The sequence below is a fragment of the Lissotriton helveticus genome, chromosome 10 (genome assembly GCF_964261635.1).
Source record: "Lissotriton helveticus chromosome 10, aLisHel1.1, whole genome shotgun sequence".
Classification (NCBI taxonomy): domain Eukaryota; kingdom Metazoa; phylum Chordata; class Amphibia; order Caudata; family Salamandridae; genus Lissotriton; species Lissotriton helveticus.
The window spans coordinates 432,684,430-432,710,831 of NC_136071.1; positions in this window are offsets into that span (position 1 = coordinate 432,684,430).

A 26,402-nucleotide genomic window follows, 5' to 3' on the forward strand; every position below is an offset into this window, starting at 1 on the left:
CAGTGACATCACTGATGACATCACTGATGACATCTCAAATGACATCACTGATGACATCACTGATGCCATCATCCATGTGATAATACGATGCACCTGCTCACACTCTAATCTAGCCTTTGATACACCAAGTGATAAATACAAACTACCATTCCTGATATTATTGACACACCAATGTCAGTAACTACATACGCACTCACTGATTCCTAGGTCTACACACACATCCACTCATTCACACATACAATCACTCATACATACAGACACTCATCAATACAACACTATCATATGCACTCATACACCTATACAGACACTCACACACTGCCACCCATCCAAGGAGTTACTCACACACCTAGTCAGTCATGCAAACAATCAATCACACTCCCATTTCCTCATCTGTACAGTTATACACACAAAACCTTACTTATTCAAACACAGACTAACACATACTTACTCTCTTTTACAATCACTGATTCAAGTACACATTGATAGATACAGTCACTTATGCAATCACAGGCTCTCACGTATAGTCATTTATATATGCCAACTCTCACATGCACTGTGTTTTACATATGTACTTTCTTGGACATGTAGCACTGAGATATCCATTCACTCACTAACACACCCATGCACACAGTCAACGTCCATACAGTTGTTTTCACATGCACTCTTGAACCCATACACCAAGTGAATCAACTGCTCACACATGTATGCAGAGTCACACACCTCCTAGCCACCCACACACACACGCAGCCTCACATACAAATACTTGGGCAACCAATCAATAACTCATATAGCCACTCATATATCTACTGATCAACACATGCAGCAGCTTACACAACAACAGACATAATGATGCACACATTCAGACAGTTTAGTCACTAACCCATGCATTCAGTAAGACACATTTAATCACTCACTCATACAGTCAGTCACGCACCTACTAAATCCTTCCTCCTGACACTTATACATCCACTCATTCATCAATATGTAAAACATATTTAAACTTTTCAGAAACACACAGACACTGGATGATGTCATCAGTGATGTCATCAGTGATGTCATTTGAGATGTCATCAGTGATGTCATTTGAGATGTCATCAGTGATGTCACTGACCATGTCATGAATGATGTAATATGTGACATCATCAGCAGTGGATTGCGGGTGCCCGAGTTATAGTGAGTCCAACTAACTATAACGTGGGAATTTCAATGGTTTTGTATGAGTAAAATGTTCAGCTAACTATAACTGGTGTGAAACCTATGTTTTTTTCAGTGAATATATATATATAACGCTCACAAGAAACCTTATCATGCGAGTAGGTAGTTATAGTTAGGACCTATTTTCCATAGGAAATCCGCAACATTCTATTTGGAATAACTTTGGCGCCGGTTGATGAATCTTCGCAAAATTTTCAAAACTGGTGGGGCGCTCCGGTCTGCTCCTATCCGGAAAGTCTTGGGGTGATTTGTGAAGCGGGGGCTGAGATAAAAGGGGATCCCAAAACGTGTTTTCCCCTTGCAATTTTCCATAGGTACCGTTCATCGTGACTACAGCCTGAATGGCTGAACGGAATTGCACCAAATTTGGCAAAGTTGTAGTCCTTAGTTCAGACTTGTGCCTTTAGCTCATGTAAATCTGTTCAGTAGTTCCTAAGAAAATGACAATTAAAAGTACATATATCTATGGCCTCGGTGGATCCGCGCATGTTGTGCGGATTATAAGCGCACCGTCCCGATCACACGCAGAATGCTGATTGGCTGTCAAGTGGTTGTTAACTTTCGAAACCAGGTGTTGGCAGCCATTTTGTGCCTTGGTAGAAGCGAGGTTGAAGAAGTCAGTGGAAGAAGTGTGGAAAACGTATAAAGGGGTAGGGTAGAAATATATTGACCCTCTATATCAGAGGTCTTCAAACTTTTGTCATCTGAGCCCCCCATCTAAACCTTTTTACATGTCGAGCCCCCCCACCACCACCTGACAAAAAAGGTCTGAAAGCTGGTACTCTGCATCATTGATTGCCATTCCGTCCTGCAGAATCCACGCAGTATAGGGCAAATAATATTAAATGAATTAAGAGTGTTTAGTAAATTGAAGTTTTTGTAGTGCTTGTGCTTATTATAAAGTTCAAATGAAAAGTCCCCAAGAAAACATTAGCCCCCAAAAAATATATTGGTGCTTTATTTTTCACATGAAACACAAAGTTTAGGATAGATTAGTAAAAACACTCCCTAAACAGCGGTGAGGGGTGTGCTTGTCTTTCTCCACAGAGACAGTCAATGTGTGGATGGATTCTTGCTTCTGCCACCTGATGTTGAACCGATGTCAGCACTCGAACCTGGGCCACCAGAGTCAAAGTCAGCACCTATGGCATTATCTTTAAATCCGCTCCTCCTTGAAGACTCCAACGTTCCCACTAATTGTGGGATGAAGGGGAAAGGAGCGAAGCTTTAAAATATTAAAACAAAAAGCTCTTCACTCTGACCTGCCAGAGAATGAAATCTTCAGGAAAGATAAAACCATTGTAAATTCCTTGCAGTATAATGCAGTAGCTGCCAGGGTACAAACCAGGATAACTTTGAGGGGGTAGGATTCAAGAACGAGGCGAACGACAGCAACCAGATGTCAAATTCAGCAACCACGAGGCAAAAGGCAACAGTGAAGAAATGCTGTTTCATTAGCAAAGTTGAAGTATTTTGCAACGTTATGTATACAAAATTTGGGGCTCTCCCTGGCCTCTCTCCTGCTGTTCCTTCATTGGAGGAACATCAGTGCTGATGTCAAAGCAGTGCTTTGCTGCAGGAACTACATGCTGATTGGCAGTTCTGGATGATTCCTCCAATCAGAGAGCCCTAACTCGAGAGGGGGGTATGAAAAACAGGCAGCAAATATACTCTTGTAGTAAACAACAGAAGAGTGAAGAAAATGGAGAGGAAGAAATAACAAAAACAGACACAAAGAAAGCAGAAACATGTCGACCTAATCTTGTTTTTCACTATGGACTAGGGGTCTTTAACATTTGAGACCATTCCTTTGGGTCCATTTAAATCTGTTTTTAACCAGTGCAAACCGGACTATTAATAAAGTTGTTGAAAGTCACGATTTTGCACTTTTTAAACCCCCTTTTTTTGCACTCACCTAGCTAAATTCGGCCAGAATACACCCTCAACACACACAAGAACCAGCTCCGCTGTAAGCAGGCGTTGAAGCACACTGGAAAGACACTAGGTCTTTCCGGTGGGAACCCAGTGATGAAGCATGTCACCACTAGGTTGGTGAGTGAGGGTTCTTAAATTGTACTGTCTCATCCCTTCACTTTTTGTGTCTGTTTTTGTTATTTCTTCCTCTCCATTTTCTTCACTCTTCTGTTGTTTACTACAAATCTGGTAAGGGGTGTAAGAGTGAATATTTATACCCTTACTCTCTCGTTGTTTTCTGAGCAAATATACTCTGACATGGTAAGCAACCAGGTGTGCAACTAGACCCGAACTTCCGGGGGGGGGGGGGGTTAGACTCCCAGCCAGGGCTGGCCCTAACACTGGTCGCCCACGGTGCAACAGAAATCTAGTGCCTCCTTTCCCATTTCCTCCTTCTCCATGAATTCCCTCACTACCACTCGCCAACAATTCACCTCATCTCTCTATATCCCCTTTCTGACCAACATTTCACTTTTTTATAGGGCTGCAGTAGTTTACCAACACTCAGTTCTGTGATCTGCATGGTACACATGTTTTGTAGCACGGACATTAGCCTCTGTGCTGTGTGGGTGACAGGAGTGCCCATGTGAGTGCACGGTGAATGATGCGACAGTGTGAGAGGAGAGGCCGCAGGGGGAGTGAGGTGACCATTTGGGTGCAGATGTAAGTGCAGATTGGGACAAATGAATGTATGGTTAGTGATGCGCTTGTTTGAGTGAGATTGCAGAGAGAGCAGTGAGGGGGACAGGTGAGTGAAGTGTCACATGAGCAGGGTGAGTAGTGTGCTCGTGTGACTGCAGGATGAGGTACAGGGTGAACAGTGCAAGAGCATTGTGAGTGCAGAGTGATCACTGTGAGTGCAGAGTGAGCAATGTTTTCATGTGACCGCAGGGTAAGTGGAGGCTGAATGATGTGAGTTCATGGTGAGTGGCATTAGTGCAGTGTGGTCACTGAGTGCAGGGTGAGCTGGTGGTGTTGGGTGCATGGTGATCAGTGTGGGTACATTGTGATCCCTGTGAGTGCAGGATGAGTGTGAAAGTGAAGGGAGAGAATGAGAAGTGAGTTGTCTGAATGCAGGTTGCATTCCCAGACACAGTTGAAGTTATTCAGCATGTTATTGAGGACTGACATAGGGTTTCAGATATAAGTTGCACTATTGCTTTTATGACATTATTCAGGGTCCAGGAATCGAGGGTGGAGGAAATAAATACATATTGTGCTCATCCTGCAACAAACTTCCAGTCTTGTGATTAGGGTTGCCAGCTCATTATATTGATGTCCCGTACAGTACAAAAATAAGCAGTCTCCTAAACCCTATATTCAGCACGTATCTGTGCATACTTTGAACAGAAGGCTGCCTGAATGATAATTAAAGGGACCAAAGATTGAAAAGTCACATTACAAATGAATACATACTATTTTATTTATAACCCTATTTAGTCTGTCTGGGTACTACCATCTTTCTTCTCTACTAGGGTCAGCAAGATATTGGCCAAAGTGTTGCCAGGTACACACACAACGGGCATCTGGTCATTAGATTTGTTCCTGAGGTGGAGCGCTAGCTCTTCCTTAACAATAGCCCTTATCTGTACCTCTAGTTTCCCAATCAGATTCCTCACCCAAGATGGGCAGTCAGGATTTTTGTAAGGATTTAAAGGGGGCTCTACCACTCCTACTGGTCTTACTAGTTCGCCCTCCCTGGAGCAAGGTTCTGGACTAGGCTTTTTATTTGTTCCTGTCCCATTTCCTGTTTTTCGCCTCATGGCTTTAGGCAGGGTGGTGTTAGTTCTACCTTTGCGGGTTTTTGGTTTTACTGGGGAGGAATGCATGGACGATGACATAATCTTGCTTTGTCCAGGTAGGGATTTTGTTAGCTCGCCCCGATAGCTCACTGTAGCATCCTGTCAATTGAAGTTTGGGGGAGTGAGGCCAGTAATAGAAGAGGTTTTTTTGGGTACACAACCACGCTTCCCCATCTCTAAAGCTAAAAGAGAGGCTACCGTGCAAGTGGCACTGGGAAAACAAAGACTCAAAGGTCGGGTTGGTCCACTGATTACCGAACTACTGGGGTTCAAAGCTGGTCAACGAAACCTTGGCCCTCAAAGATCAATAGTTCAACGTGATGGTAGGTTTCGACAGCGAAAGGGCGTATAAGCATGGTCCATAAAGTGCAAAGTGCTGAAGACTAGCAGAATCTGGCCCCTGAGGACAAAAGGGCAGCGTGATAATAGGTTTAGCAGCAAAGGGGCATGCAAACACGGACCATAAAGTGCAAGGCGCTAAAGGCTAGGAGGATCTGACCCCTGAGGACAAAAGTGCAACGTGGTAACATGCTTAGCAACAAGAGAGCATGTAAAACACAGTCCATAAAGTGCAAAGCACTGAAGGCTAGGAGGATCTGACCCCTGAGACAAAAGTGCAACGTGGTAATATGTTTAGCAGCAAGAGGGCACGTAAAACACAGTCCATAAAGTACAAAGTACTGAAGGCTAGGAGGATCTGACCCCTGAGGACAAAAGTGCAAGGTAGTGATAAATATGGCAGCAAAAGGGCATGTAAACACGGTCCATAAAGTGCAAAGCGCTGAAGGCGAGCAGAATCTGGCCCCAAGGGACAAGAGTACGACGTGCATAGTATTTTGTCAGCTGAAATGGACATGTAAGCAAGTTACTATTGGTAAAGTACGTTATGTAGTGATCCAATATTAACTATTACATGCCAAGTTGTGCATACATGAATTATGAGTGCATCCCTGATTCAGGGCACACCATAGGTTCTTGATTCAAGACTCCTCTTTAGGATGAATGAATAATGTCATTTATTAGTAATTTCAAATGTTCTGTTGGATATTTCACATCATATCATATGAACTTATTGTTTCAAAGCATTGTTATACATCCATGGCATTTCATAAACGCTCCAATGCATTTCAGGCTCCCTAGCCCTTTTTCCAGGAGCACTACAATTCAAAAACAAAGATATAGCCAATAACTATGAGATTCAAGTAAAAATGTCAAACATATACATCATACAGTGATCAGCTAAAAACGGGGTGTGTTCATACAAACAAAACGAGTGCAAAGGTGAGGCCGAAGTGAGCAAAAGTGAACAATATATTTAAGCGGCGTGCTGTGGTGATAGCGGGGGAAACCGCACTTACGTAGCTTGATGTCAACAAAAATCGCCAGAAACTGAAATAGAAAGAAAAAAGTGCACGCGAATGTTAGTTCAACGGGTAATAAACGATGCGGTCTTCTAGAAGCGAGACCAATAGTAACATGGCGGATGATGAACCGACTTACGTTATATGTAGAGTGGCTTCTAACGAATGATAACGGGATCTCGCATCAGAGCCTCACGCCCGACTGGGTTCGAGACTCCAAATTCGGGTGTCGGTAACAAATGATGGGATCGGGAGTGTGAGTCATATCAGTGTGACAAGGTCGTAATAGGCTCGTAACGAATCACGTGACTATTAGGCATAAAGAACAGACGCCGCTAAATTCACGGCCATCTTAGGTGCAAAAAAGTGCTCGGGTGTGAGGTGAACAATAAAGTTATAACTACCCACACTATCGGTGCATAAAAAACATGAAGGCTACATAAATACATATTCAGGCAGCAACAAAAGGCATAAGCGTCAGGAAATCACCAAAAATGGTAGTTAAATAAAGCAGCTGAATTCAGTCCGATCATTCAGCCCAAAGGGCTTCATCGCTTGAAGGCGATATATCCATGATATCTCACGTTGTAGTAGGATTTTGTTATTGTCTTTACCCTCTCATTTTTCGATTGTGTAAAGTATCAAAAATTTCAATTGTGAGATGTTATGTTTTTGTTCAAGAAAGTGTACTGCTATATTGGATTTCTCGTTTTTTCTCCGGATGTTTGATTTGTGTTTGTTTAATCGGATTTTTATTTTTATTTCGTTTTTTCCGAAATAGATATTTCCACAAGGACATTACAGCAGATATATCAGGTTAGAAGAATCACATGTGGCATTGACATTGAGTTTGATATTGTGGTCTTTCATAGGATGAGAAATGGAATTGCCTTTGATTACATTGTTGTAGTTGTTGCAATTCATGCACGGGCGAGTGCCTCTTGATTCTCCACGTTCACGGGGCTCCTTAGACAGTATTTCCTTTATGTTATTATTGCGTGTGTAAGCAAAGATGGGAGGAAATTTGAATAAATCGTTAAATTCAGGTTCTGCAGTGAGAATAGGCCAGTGTTTCATGATGATTTTCCTATAAGTGGCACTTAGTGTGGAAAATTTCGATACTAGTACCATTCTGGTGTCTTTAGGTTTTGTAGTCCTCATTAGAGCTTGTTCTCTTGAAATCATAGATACCCGATTTTCAGCTTGTTCTATGATGTCCTGAGAGTAGCCTCTTGAGTGGAGACTCAAGAGGCACTCGCCTGTGCATGAATTGCAACAACTGCAACAATGTAATTAAAGGCAATTCCATTTCTCATCCTATGAAAGGCCACAATATCAAACTCAATGTCAATGCCACATGTGATTCTTCTAACCTGATATATCTGCTGAAATGTCCTTGTGGAAAGATCTATATCGGAAAAACCGAAAGAAAAAGAAAAATCCGATTAAATGAACACAAATCAAACATCCGGACAAAAAACGAGAAATCCAATATAGCAGTACACTTTCTTGAACAAAAATATAACATCTCACAATTGAAATTTTTGATACTTGAAACAATCGAAAAACGAGAGGGTAAAGACAATAACAAAATCCTACTACAACATGAGATATCATGGATATATCGCCTTCAAGCGATGAAACCCTTTGGGCTGAATGATCGGACTGAATTCAGCTGCTTTATTTAACCATAATTTTTGGTGATTTCCTGACGCTTAAGCCTTTTGTTGCTGCCTGAATATGTATTTATGTAGCCTTCATATTTTTTATGCACAGAAAGTGTGGGTAGTTATAACTTTATTGTTCACCTCACACCCGAGCACTTTTTCGCACCTAAGATGGCCGTGAATTTAGCGGCATCCGTTCTTTATGCCTAATAGTCACGTGATTCGTTACGAGCCTATTACGACCTTGTTGCATTGATATGACTCACACTCCTGATCCCATCGTTTGTTACCGACACCCGAATTTGGAGCCTCGAACCCGGTCGGCGTGAGGCTCTGACGCAAGATCCCGTTATCATTCGTTAGAAGCCACTCTACATATAACGTAAGTCGGTTCATCAACCGCCATGTTACTATTGGTCTCGCTTCTAGAAGACCGCATCGTTTATTACCCGTTGAACTAACATTCGCGTGCACTTTTTTCTTTCTATTTCAGTTTCTGGCGATTTTTGTTGACATTAAGCTACGTAAGTGCGTTTTCCCCTGCTATCACCACAGCACGCCGCCTAATATATTGTTCACTTTTGCTCACTTCGGCCTCACCTTTGCACTCGTTTTGTTTGTATGAACACACCCCGTTTTTAGCTGATCACTGTATGATGTATATGGTTGACATTTTTACTTGAATCTCATAGTTATTGGCTATATCTTTGTTTTTGAATTGTAGTGCTCCTGGAAAAAGGGCTAGGGAGCCCGAAATGCATTGGAGCGTTTATGAAATGCCATGGATGTATAACAATGCTTTGAAACAATAAGTTCATATGATATGATGTGAAATATCCAAAAGAACATTTGAAATTACTAATAAATGTCATTATTCATTCATCCTATGGAGGAGTCTTGAATCAAGAACCTATGGTGTGCCCTGAATCAGGGATGCACTCATAATTCATGTATGCACAACTTGGCATGTAATTGATAATGTAGTTGGACGGATACGTTACCTGCAGGAGCACCCTACCTTTGCAAAAACATTTCTTTGAAATTAAATTGTTGAATTAGTACTGAACTTTCATGCTGTGCACCTAACCCACCACCCACAACTCCAATATTAACTATAAAACAAGTCCAATTGGGTCCAGTCATCAAGCGCCGGAATAAAAAGTTATTAATAATATATCCTGTTAGCTTGGCTATAAAAAGAAACCAGTTCCAAATATCTACATGGGGGAAAATGTTCGCTGCAGGTGCAAGGGCTATTACAAAGGATGTTTCAAAGTACCTTTCTGCCGTCTCTTGTAGAACACGAGAACCTGGGCCCTTGAAAGTAAGAGGGGTGGCCCTGCCCTGCCACTTCCTGGCAATGACGGGCAAGGACGGGCCCGCCCTTGGCCCGGGCACCGCCCATGCTGCGGGGGGCGCTCTGTGCTTTTATAGCGCCTCTGGGCGCGAGTGCAGCATCATGGCGGCGTCCAAGCTGCTGGGGGCTGCGTGGAGTGAAGATTCAGCCGTTCCCCTCATGGCGCGTGGAGTGAAGATTCAGGCGTTCTGATTTTGTGCCAAGCAGCTGTTCCCCTCACGGCGTTCAGGTGTCCCCTATTTAGTGTCAAGACAAGGCCTATGCAGGCTCTTTAAACAGATGGCTGGCAATTTTCTTTTGGTAACCCAACTTTATATTCCGTTTAATTAAATGCATTTTCACACTAAGGCAGTAAAAAGTAAAATCCAAATTTAAGAAATAGGCAGAGTGGGGACACAGGGGTACTGGAACTAGAAAACAAACAGCCTCTGTAACCAGTTTACAAAGGTATGTAAATATTGTAATTGCATTTATATAGCACTTACTACCCCTGACAAGGCGTTGAAGCGCTTTTTTGGCGAGTAGCATGCTACTCCAGAACCCATAAAGGATTAGTGTTGAATTAGTATAGTGAAATATGAAAGTAATTTGAGTGGTGGATATATGTAACCCACCCCAAAAAATGTATCAAGTTTAGCAGTGCTCAACTCGTGTCTGGCAGGTCAATTACACAAGGTGTATAGCTGGCTACGCATAGGAACATGGCTGAAATATGGATACGAATGTTCGGAGTTAAAGGAAGCACCAGGCTCACCTCAGCTTTGAAGCTGGGTCAAGTCCATTCACTGAGGTAGTGGAGCCTGGGCAAAGCACTAAACATGTAGCCCTGCCCCTTTACCTGTGAGATCGAAACAGTAGTAAAGGTCAAACAAAAGCCTGAACAAAAAACACTACATAAAAGAAAAAAAAAGTTACTTTATTTTCGGTTTTCTCTAAAGGGATTCCTCTTCTGTTAAGCCTACAATCATGCTTTTTTTGACCGGAGCTTAGGAAGTTATAAATGCCATTCCAATGTAACAGGAAAGTTTAAATGGTTCACTATTAGTAGGTCAGATTTCGGTTCAGACTACCGCAAGCATATTTTAAAAAAACCAGAACAGTTTAGCATCCATTAACTATTCTGAAATTCCCATCAAGCCAGCATAAAACAGGTCGCACTCAGGATGTGCATTTTGTGCTCCTTTCTTTTTCCTTTTTGCTATTTTCTGCTTTTGTGTGCCCTTTTGTTTTATTTGTACCCTTCTTTGAGCTTTTTCTACTAGTTTGTGCTCTTTTGAGCTCGTTTGGCTTTGTGCTCCGTTTCAAAGACATACATGGTTTGCATGTGGTCTTTAAAGACCGGTGAAAAGCTTGGGTGTGCCGGAGATAAGACTCCAGACGAGTCCCCAGCAGCCCGAACTGCAGCAGCTGCTCGGGGCTGAGACACAGGAAGCCTAATGGGCCTGGAAGGAACAATGGAAGGTTGAGTGGTGGGGTGGGGTGGAGTGCGGGCCCCCCCTGAGGTGATGCTGCGCCCCTCCAGGGCCCCCCCCCCAGTTTGAAGACCTATGCTCTATACCTGCTTAGAGGGTCTCACAACTCTCAGGGCCCCAAACATTTTTTCCCCTAAAAACGACAAAGTGCGCTCAGGGTGCGTGGATCATGCCGTAAGCCAACAAATAGAAGGAAGCACGGGCTTTTATAATTACCTACCGGGGGGCCAAATTCCGGGGCAAAAGTTTAAAATTTTATGGGGTCCCAGAGGGGCTTCCTAGCACCGGGGATCAACACCCTCTGGGGCTAAAACTTTAATGGGTTGCAGGTGTGGCTCAACCACCACCCCACCAGTATAAAGGGATACCACGCTTCCCCATCTCTAAAGCTTCATGTCGATGAACTTAAAGACAGCAACTTCAACCTCAATCTCACATACTCTGTGAGCAGAACCAATATAGAATTTTTGGATACCATTATTGAAATCAAAAATAACGAACTGAGGACTAAACGTCACAGAAAAGCCACAGCAGGCAATAGTCTTCTCCGTGCTCTCAGCAGCCACTCAGGAACTCTCAAATGGAGTATCCCCTTTGGGTAGTTGCTGAGAGCAAGGATAAATTGCAGTACCCGAGAGGACTTTATAGCTGAACAAGAAAATATGATAAAGTTCAGGGAAAGAGGATACCCCAGATGGGTGCTTGAGAGAACTAAGGAGAAGGTTAGTAAATTCAGAAGAAAAGAAACTCTAGAAGAAAAACCTGTACAAAAAGAAGACTCCATAAACAGGGTGATCTTCACATATAATCAAGAGTCCAAAAAATCTCTAAGATCCCGAATCAGAACTGGAACATTCTTTCCAGTCATTCGACTATTCGTCACAAATTGCCAGACTGACCCCAAATTACATACAGGAAGGGTAAGAATCTTAGAGATCTGCTGGTTAAGGGGTATATCACCAATACACACATCAAACCATTCTTTCCCTGCGGCCACTGCAAGGCTTGCTGGAACAGTGTAATGAGAAAATCGTACAGCACACCGACAGGGGAAAACAACATCTACGAATTCCTCACATGCGGGACAACATTCACCATTTACATTCTAGAATGTCCTTGTAAAAAGAGATGCATAGGAAGTACTATGCTGGCAACTAAAAAGAGGGTTCTGGCACACATGTGAGTCATCAGTAATAAAGACCCCCATCATCCGGTAGCCAGACATTTTGCAGACTATCATCTCTCCAATAAGTCCCTTTTGACGTTCTTCGCAATATAACAAATTCAGCAGAACCATAGGGGAGGTAATAGAGTCTTGAATCTGCATAAGAGGGAATCCTGGCACATAATCAATCTCCAAACTAAAAACTCTGATGGGCTGAATCAGGACGAAGAAATGAGTATCCATCTAAGTAACTAAGGATAGCATCCCTTCTTTAGAAGCAATTTGTTTCCTTACTATCATTTTACAGATGTCTGCATTTCGTAATGCTAGAAACTGTATATATATTTTTTTGTTCTGTAATTCTCTGTACATTGATTGATATAGGAGGAACTCCCCTCCTTCTTAACACTCTACAGATGTCTGCATCTCGCTTTGCTAGAAACTGTATCTTTTCTGTAAATGTTCGTATATAGTGTAATGTAAACCAGTAATCTGTATGCGCTACTCTGGTTAAACCTGTTCATGTCTTTTAAATCTTCCAAAAGATTACGAATATCACAAACACTTTGTATTTTACTTTGATCAGTTCTCAATTTTTCATAAACGCAATACAACAATGAACAAAATCTTTCTTCCTGATTCTCTATAATTTGCTCTTGCAAACCTTCAAGAAGAAAAACAACATTGACCACTACATTAGCATTGCTGTTGACACCTGAACTATTTTCAAACAGATAACCAACAATCTCTTCAACGGTATCCTTTTTCTTTTTACTTGCAATCACAACATTATCTTCTTTTTTTTCCCCTCGCTATACCTTCACTACAAATGTTCTCATATCTTCTTTTTCTTCCTACTACATGCTTTTCAAATACAGGATATTGACCTCAATTAGGAGCATAAACTCTTCTTAACCGATTATACTCTTTTATACAGTTTGCATCTGCAGTAACCTTTGTGTCATCAAAATCAATCAAAAACAAACCAGATAAAGTTTTGACTCGTGAAAAAGCAATATATGCCATACCCTCTTTAAACACAGTATTTCCAATGTTCACCAAAGCACTTTCTACACTTAAACCTTGAGATTTATGAATAGTCACTGCATATGCCAGAGAAACTGGAAACTGTTTTCTACTGACATATAAATCTTTAACAAGCAAAAAACAAACTGAACAACGACCAAGTTGTTTTACTTCTTTGATCTGATATCTTCTTTTTCTTCCTACTACACTCTTTTCAAATACAGGATATCGACCTAAATTAGGAGCATAAACTCTTCTTAACCGATTATACTCTTTTACACAGTTTGCATCTGCAGTAACCTTTGTGTCATCAAAAGCAATCAAAAACAAACCAGATAAAGTTTTGACTCGTGACAAAGCAACATATGCCATACCCTCTTTAAACACAATATTTCCAATGTTCACCAAAGCACTTTCTACACTTAAAACTTTAGATTTATGAATAGTCACTGCATATGCCAGAGAAACTGGAAACTGTTTTCTATGGACATATAAATCGTTAACAAGCAAAAAACGAACTGAACGACGACCAATTTGTTTTACTTCTTCAATCTGATCAAATTTAATTTTTAAAAATTCAATACCATCTTTATTCGGATAATTAACAAAATCCACATCTTTGCCCATTGCTCCATTAACTAAATCTTTTTGTATATCCAAATTACGCCTTAAAATTACCAGACAGTTTGTACATACATATACATTCTTTCCTAAACCAGCAGTTTTAGATATCAATTTTTCTTAAGAATGAAATTTTGTTTTCAACTTTTCTGTCAAAATAATAGTGATTCCTTCATGCTCAATTTTATCAATGGCTTCCATTTTTATTATTTCTTCATTTTCCAGCTTCAAAAGTTGTTAGTTGAATATAAAACACTCACGCAGAGTTGGCATTAAGCAGATTACAGATTTGTTTTCTGCAATTTTCATATATATTTTCTCAGGAACTACCTTTTCATTTGGAAAAAATTTGAAATGTAATCGACTCTGCAAAGCTACTGTGCCATGTTCTGTCAGTACGCCAATTCTTATATCTTGAAGAATAGTTCCATAATCAACATCATTTGCCTGTCGCATATTTGTAATGAGTTCCTTGTATTCAAAATATGACCAAATGTTTACATTTCCAACACTACCCAGAGACTTTCTGGTGTCTTCATGTGCAGGTGTTTTAAATACTGGTTGTCCTTTTACGGGAGTACGTTGCAGTAGATCTCTAAAAACTATGACATGTTTTCCTCCAAATAACAAGTCAAACTCTGTTTTAAGAATTTGCTGCATTCTTAAATGCACAAAAGCAAGCATTAAGTTTGAGACCAGGCTTACCTCATCAATAATCAGAAGTTTCATTTTCTTCAGCACTCTTGAAACTTCACAACAAGCTTCTCAAGAGAGCTTGTGGTATTCCAATTTGTTTTCATGCTCCACAGGTAGCATGAGTACAAATTCCTTTAACATTGTGTGCTGCTAACCCAGTTGGAACAGTTACAACACAAGCCAAATGTGACTCAGTTGTTTTCTGTAGATAACTGGTGATTACTTTAATTAAAAAAACTTTTTCCTGTTCCAGCTTGTCCACTCACATACATACGGATAGTTTGAAATGATGTACATGTACATTCTTTCTTTTCATGAAGAAATCCATGATCAATCTGTTGTCTCACTTGCTGATATATTTCTTTCTGTTCAACATTTCGTTGTTCCTCCAAGTTTGCTAAGTCCGTTACATCTACTTGAGCTTGATGCATTACTATTTCTAGCTCATTCATGGCGATTGCTGCTTCATTTTCAACAATTGGTTGTCCTAGTAGATCTTGACTCAACGCAGCAGAACTTTGACTGTCTTGAGAACTATCTCTAGCAATCTCAGCTGAAATAGTAGCTTCTTGATCAATTTCATCGTTCAACATTTTACATAATTTGCAAAAACAGTGCATTGTATGGTATCTTTACAAGCATTGAAGGAATCCTCGTAGCTCTGAAATTCTCCAACTAATTCCAATTCTGAACGCCATGGTTTGAACAGTTGCAAAAGGGCTAAATAGTAAAATTCCCTTTTATCAGCAGTGTCACAACTCAGCTTCCTGTGATTAATCAAATTCCCTTTTGTTTGTTTCACCAAAAATCCTTAGGAACCAATTACTGCATATTTTCCATCATTGATGTTCTCAGTAGTATTCCGTTTAAAAGTGTAGTTTTGCAGCACGTCATAGAGACACATGTTCTCAAGATAATGACTTCTGTTTGGGTAATATGTGTCCAACATGTTCGTTTTCAAACTATATGTACTTTCTGGATCTTTTTCTGCTAAATATTCAATTTCTTGAACAGATTTCAGTACCTGATTCTGCATTGCAGCAAGACCTAGATTCACCCAAATAATTCTTATAGATTTGGAGTATAGACTTGCAGATGATAACCGATCTGAGCATTCATATGCTCCAATTTCTCGATGAGATAACATCTTCAAACTGAAACTGTATAATTTCTTACTTAGACTCTTTTCGTGAGAAATCTCCTCTCACATTTCTTTCAGTTCCGTCTATTCTGACTTTGTAATGTAGGACGTTACATATCGAGCAACAGCAATGGAATTGTCCGCAACCTACTGAATATCCATGTTAGCATTCCACATGGACAGAATAACCGGATTATAGTCATTTATGTATTTTGACTCTTCACTTCTTCTTAAATTGTAGGTATTTTTTGGAGACTTTCTTGTGATGACATGTCGCATAGCTGACATAAAACTGTTCACTCTTCACTCTTTCTTTGGATATTACAGGACATGGAAATGAAAAACGACATTTGGAATAGAACTTATCCTTAGACTTGTACTTTCGTCTGCAGTATTTTCCACATTGATGGCTTTGGAATCGTAAGACTTGTTGTCTTAAGTTGTTTTCTTCAGTACTTTTGGGTGCAACATATGTGGCATATTCTTCAATAAAAGACAAAACAGTATCATCTGAATCTGCTCCGAATTTTGGGGCATCCTTGATCCATAATAGCATATGTATATGAGGAGCACCTCTTGCTTGATACTCCTTTCTCCAAAAGAAATCCACAACTTCTCCAAGAGGAGGATTTTTTGTATTGCAGATAAAAGATATCATAGCTTCAAATCTTTGATTAAAATACCTGCATACATTAACAGTATGCAAAGAGCACAATTCTCCAGCTGCCTTGTATTCAATATTTTTTAGATTGGAATTTGCCTCTAGAAGAAATTCAAGTAAATCATCCCAAGCGTACTCAGCGCAGCTTAGGGTAAGGAACCATGTAGGAGTTCCTAAGTTCCGTAGCATACATTTCAGTTCTCCATGACGACGGTAGCAATATTCATTAGTGCCATGCTGACATGCCATTAGATTAATCAGCTGAGATTCAAAATGATCATCCCTCTAGTGCACTTTATCCATAAAATCCTTTGCAGAAACATTTTGCAGATGCACCCCTGTTTTCAATATGTGATTGACTGCATATGAAAGTCCAGACAAGTCCCTTTCAAACAAAAGATGAAATATAAAGGGATACATTGTCTAAATCTTGGATCTTCTGCATTTAATCTTGTTGTCCGATATTCAAATGCAGGAATTTGCACGGGTCGTTCATCATATCGTCCTCCTTTTCCTGTTGGAAACAACTGCGGAAAACAACAAGCTTCCAAGCTCTCTTCCCATACACTTATGGGACTTCCCTTTGCTTTTTTCATTTGATACAACTCAATAGTGTTCCCCATCACTTCTTTTGAATGAAGTGGATGTACACTGTAATGTTCATAGATTCCTTCACTTCTTGACATATCCACTTTTTCAATTTGTCAACTTGACGTTTCAGTATCTTCTGCTAAAAGCATTTCTTCTTCTCCAATATACAGATTTTTATAGTAATTATTGTTTTTTAATAAATACAAAGTCGCCTTCTGCACTTTCCTAACATCCACTAACTCCTGCCAGATTTTCTTACTCTTAGTAGGAACGCCATTAACTAGAATCACTAGTGGTTTATTTTCTACACACTCTACACCAATAGTTTCAAATTTTTTTTTAAAATCTAATGGTAAATATACAACTCTTCCTTTTAACAAGCCGTGGTGTCCCCAATTATTAAAAAGCCCACCCTGGACCCATCTAAGCCTGAAAGTTACCGCCCCATCTCGTTGCTACCCTGGCCAGCCAAGATTACTGAGGCCCATGTCAATCTGGCCCTGTCTGAGCATTTGGTACGGACCAATGCCCTCGATCCCACACAAAACGGATTCCGTGCTGGGCACAGTACGGAAACTGCGTTACTTGTGATGGTGGAACATCTCCGGGCAAGGCTGGATGCTGGTCAAACGGCGGCGCTTATTTTGTTAGATCTTAGCGCCGCCTTTGACACGGTGGACCACAGCATCCTCCTGCATCGGCTCGAGGAGACTGGCATTGGCGGTCAGGTGCTGCAATGGTTCTACTCCTTTTTAGATGACCGCTCCTTCTGTGTTGCCATCCCTCCCTTCAAGTCCAATTACCAACCGCTGGCCATGGCGGTTCCGCAAGGGTCCTCGCTGAGCCCCACGTTGTTCAACCTTTACGTGAGACCGCTGGCTGATGTCGCTAGGCAGTGGGGCCTAACTTTGGTCTCATATGCCGACGACACACAGCTGGCGGTTACTCTCAGCGGGGAGGCGGAAATTGAGGCCCCCAGGTTTCAGTCTGGACTGAAGGCGGTGGCTAGTTGGCTGACAGGCAACTGCCTTCAGCTTAATGCCACAAAGACGGAGGTGATGGTCATCGGTAAGGGAGTGGAGCTGTGGGGCGACCAATGGTGGCCCTCAGAGTTGGGACCTACTCCGATCCCGGTATCGGAGGTGAAAAATCTGGGGGTATGGCTGGATGCTGGCCTCTCCTTCGTAGGGCACACAAAAAAAACTGCGGCCTGTTGTTTTGGACTCCTAAGGGGCTTGAGACCTGTTCTCAAGTTCTTTGATGCCCCAACCAGGCAACTGGTGATCCAGGCTACTATCATCTCTCGCCTGGATTATGCCAGTTCTCTCCTGGCTGGGGCTAACCAGGCCGAACTAACCCGTTTGCAACGGGTTCAGAATGCTGCGGCGAGAGCGATTGTTGGCCTGCCCAGATTCAGTTCGGTGGCAGGTGTCCTTCGCTCTCTACATTGGCTTCCGGTTAGGAAGCGCATTCTCTTTAAGGTTTTGTGTCTTGCCTTTAAGATCCTGAGAGGTATTGGCCCGGAAATCCTGTCGAGCTGTCTTTCCTTTTATGTTCCCACCCGCAGCCTCCGTTCCCAGGGTTTGGCCCTTGCGGTGGTCCCCAGATTCAGGCTCAGTCGCATGGGAGGCCGCTCATTTAGGGTCATGGCCGCGTCAGCATGGAATTCCCTGCCTGTTGAAATCCGTCTGATGGAGGACCTTTTGACCTTCCGGAGGGCTATAAAAACTTTCTTGTTTTAGCTATGTTGCTTTTATCTCCTGTTGTGTTATGTTCTACCTTGTCTCTGCGCCGGGACGCTCCTTGGCTGGAGTATCTGTGCGCACAATAAATCACCCTAACATAACATAACATAACATAATCCTCTCTGTAAATCTGAAGGAGACAATTTACCTGTTTTAGGCTCCATACGAACAATAGCCTAAAACGGGTGAACACATTGAATGAGAATAGACTCATAGGTATTTAAATCTTACAATTCTGGAGGAATAGCAACCAACTTTAGACTATTATGGACAGCTCTAGCGGGCATTTTATTCTTATCTAATTTGTTATAACAATATTTACAAATACGCTGATCAGAACCCAAATCAAAACAATTTTCTACCCACAAATAAGTTGCAAATTCCTTCCACATATCATTATTTTCTCTTTCACTTTTTAAATACAGATCAACACTCCTAGTCTGATTTTTATAGTGACTTTGCCGACAACAAATACAAGAGTAATTTGGCCTTTCACCTGAAATCACCTTAAACTTTGTAATTTCACCTTCAAAATTTTTTGTACAACTATGTTCAAAATTCTCTTTAACATTTTCTTCTATTAATGTCTGAGTTTCTTCACTCTCTTGTTTAGGACCAAAGTAACAAAACTCAATATCATCACAAATCTTCTTCACTGACCCACACAAAAGAACACTGTTCAACTCATTTAACTTTAGTGCTGGACTTTTTGCATAATACAATCTTCTGACTAACTTCCGCATTTGAGTATGATGTACTGCCAGCATCCTGAAATGATGAAAAACACTTTGACATACTTTTATAGAAAGACAAGCCAGAGAATGACCTTGCAAACCAGTATATTTTCTCACTCTGCAAGGGTCTAGTCCTTGCAACATCTTAATCTTTTGTTTAACACGTTTTTAAATATATTTGCATAAGAAATTACGTAAAAGATCAATAGATTCTTTTCATACACTACAAATACTACTGCAATCCCACATGTACACTGGGGCTTTATCACGTTTTCTTTGTCAATTGGACAACCATTTCTAACCTCGACCACTGGTGTCAACTGCATGCAACAAATCATTGGTCTGAAAATAACTCTCTTCATTAAAAAAAGGCTCTGGACTTGAACTGTGTTTCCAGTCACCCAAAAAAATTCACAAAAATTAGTTCTGTTAATTACTCTTTTCCTCTTACTTTTGGCGTTCATTGAATGGATTGCTTTATCTAGTGATCAAATTATGTTTAATACTAAAATAAATAGTATTCTTTTTACTTCAAAAGTCTTTTCAACAATAGATTCAATATGCTTCTTCTTTTTATAAAATAGTGATCTCTTTTTATATTTCTTCAAATCTTTCAGCAAATTATATACTATTCTATTATAAAATATTTCCTTTCAAATCTCTTTATTCTAATTTTCTCTTTTACCAAAAGTCAATTTTTTTGGTTCCACATTTGCTTTTTTTCCTTTCCTATTATTTTGCTTTTTTTTCTCGTTGAAGTGTCATCACTGCTTTAAACATTTTAAACCTTTTTTTTCGGTCTAGAAACATTTTTAATAAACTTCTTAGTAATCTTACCAGAAGAGTTTCTCTTTTTGGCCACATTATTTAGCTCCTCCAATACTTGTTATTGAGTTTTCTTCAAGTAAATATCCTTTAGCTCTCTTTTTCTTTTTTGAACTTTTTCAGGCATGATAACTATATTTTAATGATGATAAACAATATCTGTAAAAAATAAACATAAATAAAAGTATGTCACTAATCTTATACATTATACTTTTCTATTACTATGCAAACACATTCTATATAGATAATGACAGAGGAATTGTGTACCTTAAATACAAATGTGAAAGTGGTTACACTACACCACATGCCTAGTGCATAGGAGTTTGTGCCCTAAAGCCTGGCTCACTATATGAGTACATGCATACTAACTGAATATTTAGAATAGTACAAAAAAGAGACTTAGTGAATTTATAACTAGTTGAGCTTTCCTTTACTGAATGGATTAAAACATAGTATAGAAAGATTCACTATGCATTGCAAGAGCAGTGGGAGGGTGTTTGCTGTAGTGTGGGTATACTGACTAGAGAATTGTAGGCCTGAAACACAACTGTAAAGATGATTAGACCAGTACATGCATAGTGGATAGGAGTTTAAAACAGTCCATGTCCTAAAGCATGTTTTTGTTTTGTTTTTTGACGGAGAAATGTGCGCAGGGTGCATGGATCCGCCGTAGAGATAGCAAAAACGAAGTACGGGCTCCTGTGCTTGTTTAAAAATTAGCCACCTGGGGTGGGCCAGATCCTGGGGTCTAAAATATTACATTTCATTGGGGTTCAGAGGGGCCCTGTAGCCCGGGGACCGCCATTCCTCGGTGCTACAAAATAAATGGGGAAGAGGTGTGGCACCGCGGTCAGGGTGACTGATGCTGGACGCTGCGGATCACGGTTCGACCCCCGGCTCCGGCAGCAGGGGTCTGCCCAGTACCATGTGACTCTGAGCAATAGCTCGCTTAATCTTCCCATTGGCCCCCAGTCCCGAGATACCCGTTCGGGTGTGATTCGTGCGCTATACAAGTACTGGATTTACATTTACATTTACAAATGTGTGGGGGGGACTCAAAGGTACTCCCCAGAAAAATACTTAGGTAGGATGGCCTTAAAGACCCCGTCCAGCTCCGGGAACCGCTACTCTTCAAGGCTTTGAAAAACAATGGGTCAGAGGGTTCAAAGGTCCCTCTAAGCCCCCCTGCTCACCACCCTCTGGGGCTTTTTATATTGTAGGAGAGGAGCCACGTGGCCCCCACTCTGGAGTAGTCGAAAGCCTTGGGGAACACCACCCCCCAGGAGCTGCTCCTGCTGTATCTCAGGGTGTCTACCCCGGGACACTGCTGTTTGCTATAGCAGGGTAGGAGTCAATGTTTCAGGTCTGTCATAGCAAACTTGAGGGCATATTAACAAGTGCCATTTCGGCGCAATTTTTTTAAAAAGCCAAAAATGTGGTGAACATTTTATCGCCCTATTTACTAGGTGATGATAAGATGCATTAATGTATGTTAGCAGCTGGTTTGGTAACATCTCGCCTCATATCTCCAATGATTTGCAATGTAGGCGTTCCCAGAGGCAAGGTACATTTTCCTATGACAATAGAACATGGAAGAGGGGAATACGACAATAGCTGTGACGTTGGCTGTGTTTCCACCTATTTCAGCCCCTGCTTCCTTAGTGCTTATGGGCAATCTTAAATCTGGGTCGCCTTTGGACCCGTGCCCTGCCAAATTCTTGGCGAAAATTGCGGAAGTGATCAATCTGCTGGCGAACCCTCTCCTGAATCTCTCGTTGAGCCAGGGAGTGGTTCCGCCGGCCTGGAAGCAGGCAATGGTTATCCCTCTGCTTAAGAAGCCCGGTCTTGACCCGAAGGCCCCAGTTAACTTTAGGCCTATCTCTCTGTTGCCAGCCCTCACGAAGATTCTGGAGAAGCACGTCCAGACGGTGCTCTCCAGTTTTTTAGAGACACACGAGATTCTGCACGCTACCCAGTCTGGCTTTCGTCCAAATCTCAGCACAGAGACCGCACTCCTAGAGGTTTCAGAAACCATTAAAGGGGTTCTGGACACTGGGGGCAAAGCCATGCTGGTGATGTTGGACTTGTCGGCGGCTTTTGACACCGTCCCCCATGATGGCCTTCTCGCAAGACTCTATGAGATTGGCCTACGAGGGACGGTGCTCAGCTGGTTTTCTTCCTTTCTTGCCGGCCGTCGGCAAACGGTCTGGGCCTCCCCAGATTCCGCCGTGATGCCGCCTTTGGGAGTCGGGGTCCCACAGGGCTCTATATTGAGCCCGACCCTTTTCAACATCTTTATGGCCCCTTTGGCGGAGTTGGCGGAGTCATTTGGGGCCCAGATCGTATCCTATGCAGACGACACCCAGCTCCTCTTCTCTTGTAAGAGTGGAGGAGACTTTGATGGGGAGAGTATCCGGGACTACCTTGGGGCTGTTTTTAACTGGTTCCATATGAACAGCCTCAAGTGCAATTCCGATAAGTCCGAGGTACTCTTCTTTGGGTGTGATACGGAGCCAGACTGGCAGGCCTGGTGGCCCATTAATATGTTTCCCCCGTCTTGTTCCTCCCAAATTGCTAAGAACTTGGGGGTCAAGATAGACAAGGGGCTAACGTTGAAAGCCCAGATCCTCGGTGTGACGGGTACGTGCTTCAGCCTCCTAAAGATGGTGCGGAGGTTTCTGCCCTTTTTGTCGGAGGAGCACAGGAAGATGACTGTGCAGGCTTTGGTCGGCTCTAGGTTAGATTATTCTAACGTTCTTTACCTGGGCCTACCAGAGTACCTGCTACAGCGGCTCCAAGTCGTGCAGAACGCTGCCGCTAGGGCGATTTTTGGATTGAACAGACGAGTAAGTGCTGCGGGTTTGCTGCAGACGTTGTACTGGCTTCCCATCCGCAAACGGATTGCCTTTAAGGCATTGACTTTGGCCTATAAAGCGCTCCATGCGGTGGGAGCGAAGTATCTCCAAAAGAGACTTGCCTTTTCCCATCCGGCTCGTTCTCTGAGGTCAGAATCTCTGTACCTGGCGGCTGTCCCGCGTGCGAAGAGAGCCCGCCTGGGAGGCCGCTCCTTTGGATTGCTGGCACCACAGATGTGGAATTCATTGCCGCTCACACTCCGGGGGGCCACCAGTTTACTTGCCTTTAGGAAAGGCCTCAAAACCTGGCTGTTTACTCAGTAGGCCGTTCCGCTGTTTTCTCTTTCTGTGCTTTTTTTCCTCTCCTTTTTTTAATGTGTTATGTTATTGTGCTGCAGTTCTTCTTACTTAAAGCGCCGGGACACTCTTTTTGAGTAGCCGTGCGCTATACAAAAAAATAAATAACATAACATAACATAGCGTTGTATTTACAAGGTAACCCTGTACTTGAGGAACAATACAAAAACTCTTCACAAATTACTAATTTACCTTTCAAATTGATTTGTAGATGAAGAAGAATGTCAGTAACACACCAGATTTTCTTATACAGAATCTCTGTACTGCACTACTTAGCAAAACCAAAAAATGGCAAAGTTTCCCTCTCATTCTGCACACATATACATGTGAATATCAAATCATATTGCTTCCCACATTAATTCAAAATCTAACACACATTTCTATTGGTTACACATTTCAGCACTTTCCAATTGACATAAGTTTGAACCCTACCCCCAATCTACTTATTGCCTTTTACCACGGTAACAGTATGTGCAACACTGAATTAAGCACACAGGTCACAAGTTCAGCATACAATGTTGCTAATGCAAACAGCAAGTGTGCTTGACTTTTGAAAATATCACCTAATCTAATGTAATGTTCCATTCAAACAGTTTTTCTTAACCAATAAGAAATATGCTTATAAAAAACAGAAACGTGCACCCTACTTTTCAGATTACAATGTTTTAAACAGCCAATCATTTCTATTGTTTTTTTCAAAACTACACCTTATCCACCATTTTAGAAAAATCTTACTTTTCAAACTGCCATTTAATTTACAGAGACCATCTCAGTGCATCCAGACCTCCTTTCAAGATGCTCACAGTGTGCATTGTGGGACACAGCTATATTTGCTGGAGCCAAAGGTACGCACAAAATTGAGCCATTGACAAAGACCTAGGTTTACCAAAGGAAGACATTAAATGGATTGGACAGAGAGGGTTAAAGTGGCACCAAATGATGCCATTGGTTAAATCCTTTTTGCATCTCCAACACCCTGACCTCATAATTGTGCACTGTGGTGGCAATGACCTAGGCACTTTGACTGGGGTAGGTCTGGAAATGCTTATGAAGGACACCTTTACAGAATTGATGTCACTTTTCTCCCAAACTGTCTTTGTCTATTCTAACATATGCCAAAGGCAGAAATGAAACTGGTCCAATCAATTTTGTCCACAAATTGAGAAAGCTAGAAAACATGTCAATAAATCTGTTTCTGCTTTTCTCTGAGATTATAGAATGGGGTCCATTTACCACAACAATCTGATTTTCAATATGGATGGCATCTATAGGATAGATGGTGTACATTTTACAGATGAGGGTAACAGAGTCTTCCTCTTGAACTATAGACTCTGCATAGGTACTTAATTGTAAGTACCAAAATTCTCTCAATAAACACAAGGGCTCTTTTTAGAGCCACCCAAAATCTAAACACATAAGCTTCATGTATATCTTAAAAATATTACTTTTTTCCCCTTGGAGTCATGCACCCGACGCGCTAGAGTCATGCACCCAACACGTGCACACCAGGAAGTCATAGCAAACAGAAATGGCGGTCCCTGGACCTGGAGGGGCCTTTGAGCCCCCCTCAACCATTTTTGAAAAAGCCCCAGGGGGTAGCGGGCCTTTAAGCCCCCCCACCCATCTATTTTGTTAGACTGAGAAAAGAGCCCGGACTAGATTGGACAGAGATAGGTGGCCCTAGGGGTTGAGGGAAGAGTTCTGGGGTTAAGGATAGTCGCATCTCAGTAAGCTCAATATCTGTCGAGACTACCCCGATAACATAGACATTTCTATGACATTTGACATTTCTAGCGCTTTCTTCACTTCCCTTCTATATTATGAACAGGTCATCGATGTATCTGTACCATCTGATAACCTTATTCTCCATAGCAGTAGCGATGAGGTCTCTCTGGACCTCTTCCTCCCACACACCCAAGAACAGATTGGCAAAGCTAGGGGCAAAACAAGTGCTCATTGCAGTGCTGAGAACCTGCTCATACATGGTGCCGTTAAACAAAAACATATTATTCAGAAGACAGAATTTCATAAGGTTTAACAACATTTCAGTATGTTCTAGGTAAAAGATTTTGCGATTGTTCAAAAAATGTTGGCAACATTGTATGCCCAGTGAGTGATCAATTATGGAGTAGAGTGAATTCACATTCATAGTTTTCATCAAGTAGTCTTCCTCCCATATGATATTTCTGATTTTGCCTAGGAAGTCTTTAGTGTCTTTAATGTGGGTGGGTAGTGTTGTACATAGTCTCGGAGGAAGTGATCTACATATTTAGAGATATTCTCTAAAACACATCCTATTAAAGATACAGTAGGTCTCCCCAGTGGTCTGCTAGGGTTCCTGTGGACTTTGGGTAGTAAATAAAAGATGGGGGTATTGCGGTAGTCACATTTCAAATAGCAGTATTCTTCCCATTGGAGAATACCGCTGTCTGGCCATTCTGTTAGCATCTTCCACATTTCAATAATACTAGCATTGTATTCTTCCATATTGGTTTTAACATAAAACCTGGTGTCATCTACTTTGTGCTTCCAAGATATATACGGTTCTATCCTAGAGCACAATGTTATCCCCTTTTGTCTGCAGGGCGGATGATGATTTTTGATTATACCCCATTGTTCTTTGCTGAAGGTCTTATAGGTATTGTTCCTATGTTTTTGATTCCGGAATTTCATCAAACTTTGGTCACTGTTTCATGGAATGCATCAATGTTGTCATGCGGCATTACAGGAAGGAAGACAGATTTAGGTTTGAAATTAGTGTTAGGTTGGTCAGTGCTGAGCGTGATATTCTGTTCTATGGGGTCTAGACCAGTTTCAAGGAAAAGATCCTGCACGGCTACAAGAGCGTCTCTGTCTTTTATGCTTAGATACGTGTTGTGCTCCTCTATATTAGCTGTCTCAGAGTTAGCATTAGGTGTCTCATTATTTGTGTCTTGTCCTCCTTTGATCGTATGCCATTTATTAAGTTTGAGTTTTCTCACAAATTTGAAGATATCGATTCTTGTTTCTGGGTAGTTAAAAGTATTAGTAGGACAGAAAGAAAGGCCCAAACAGATGGTATGTTTTTCAGTCATAGAAAGTGGTCTGTAGGATAAATTAATGGTGGTTTTGTTTGCCATAATGTCATCCATTATTCC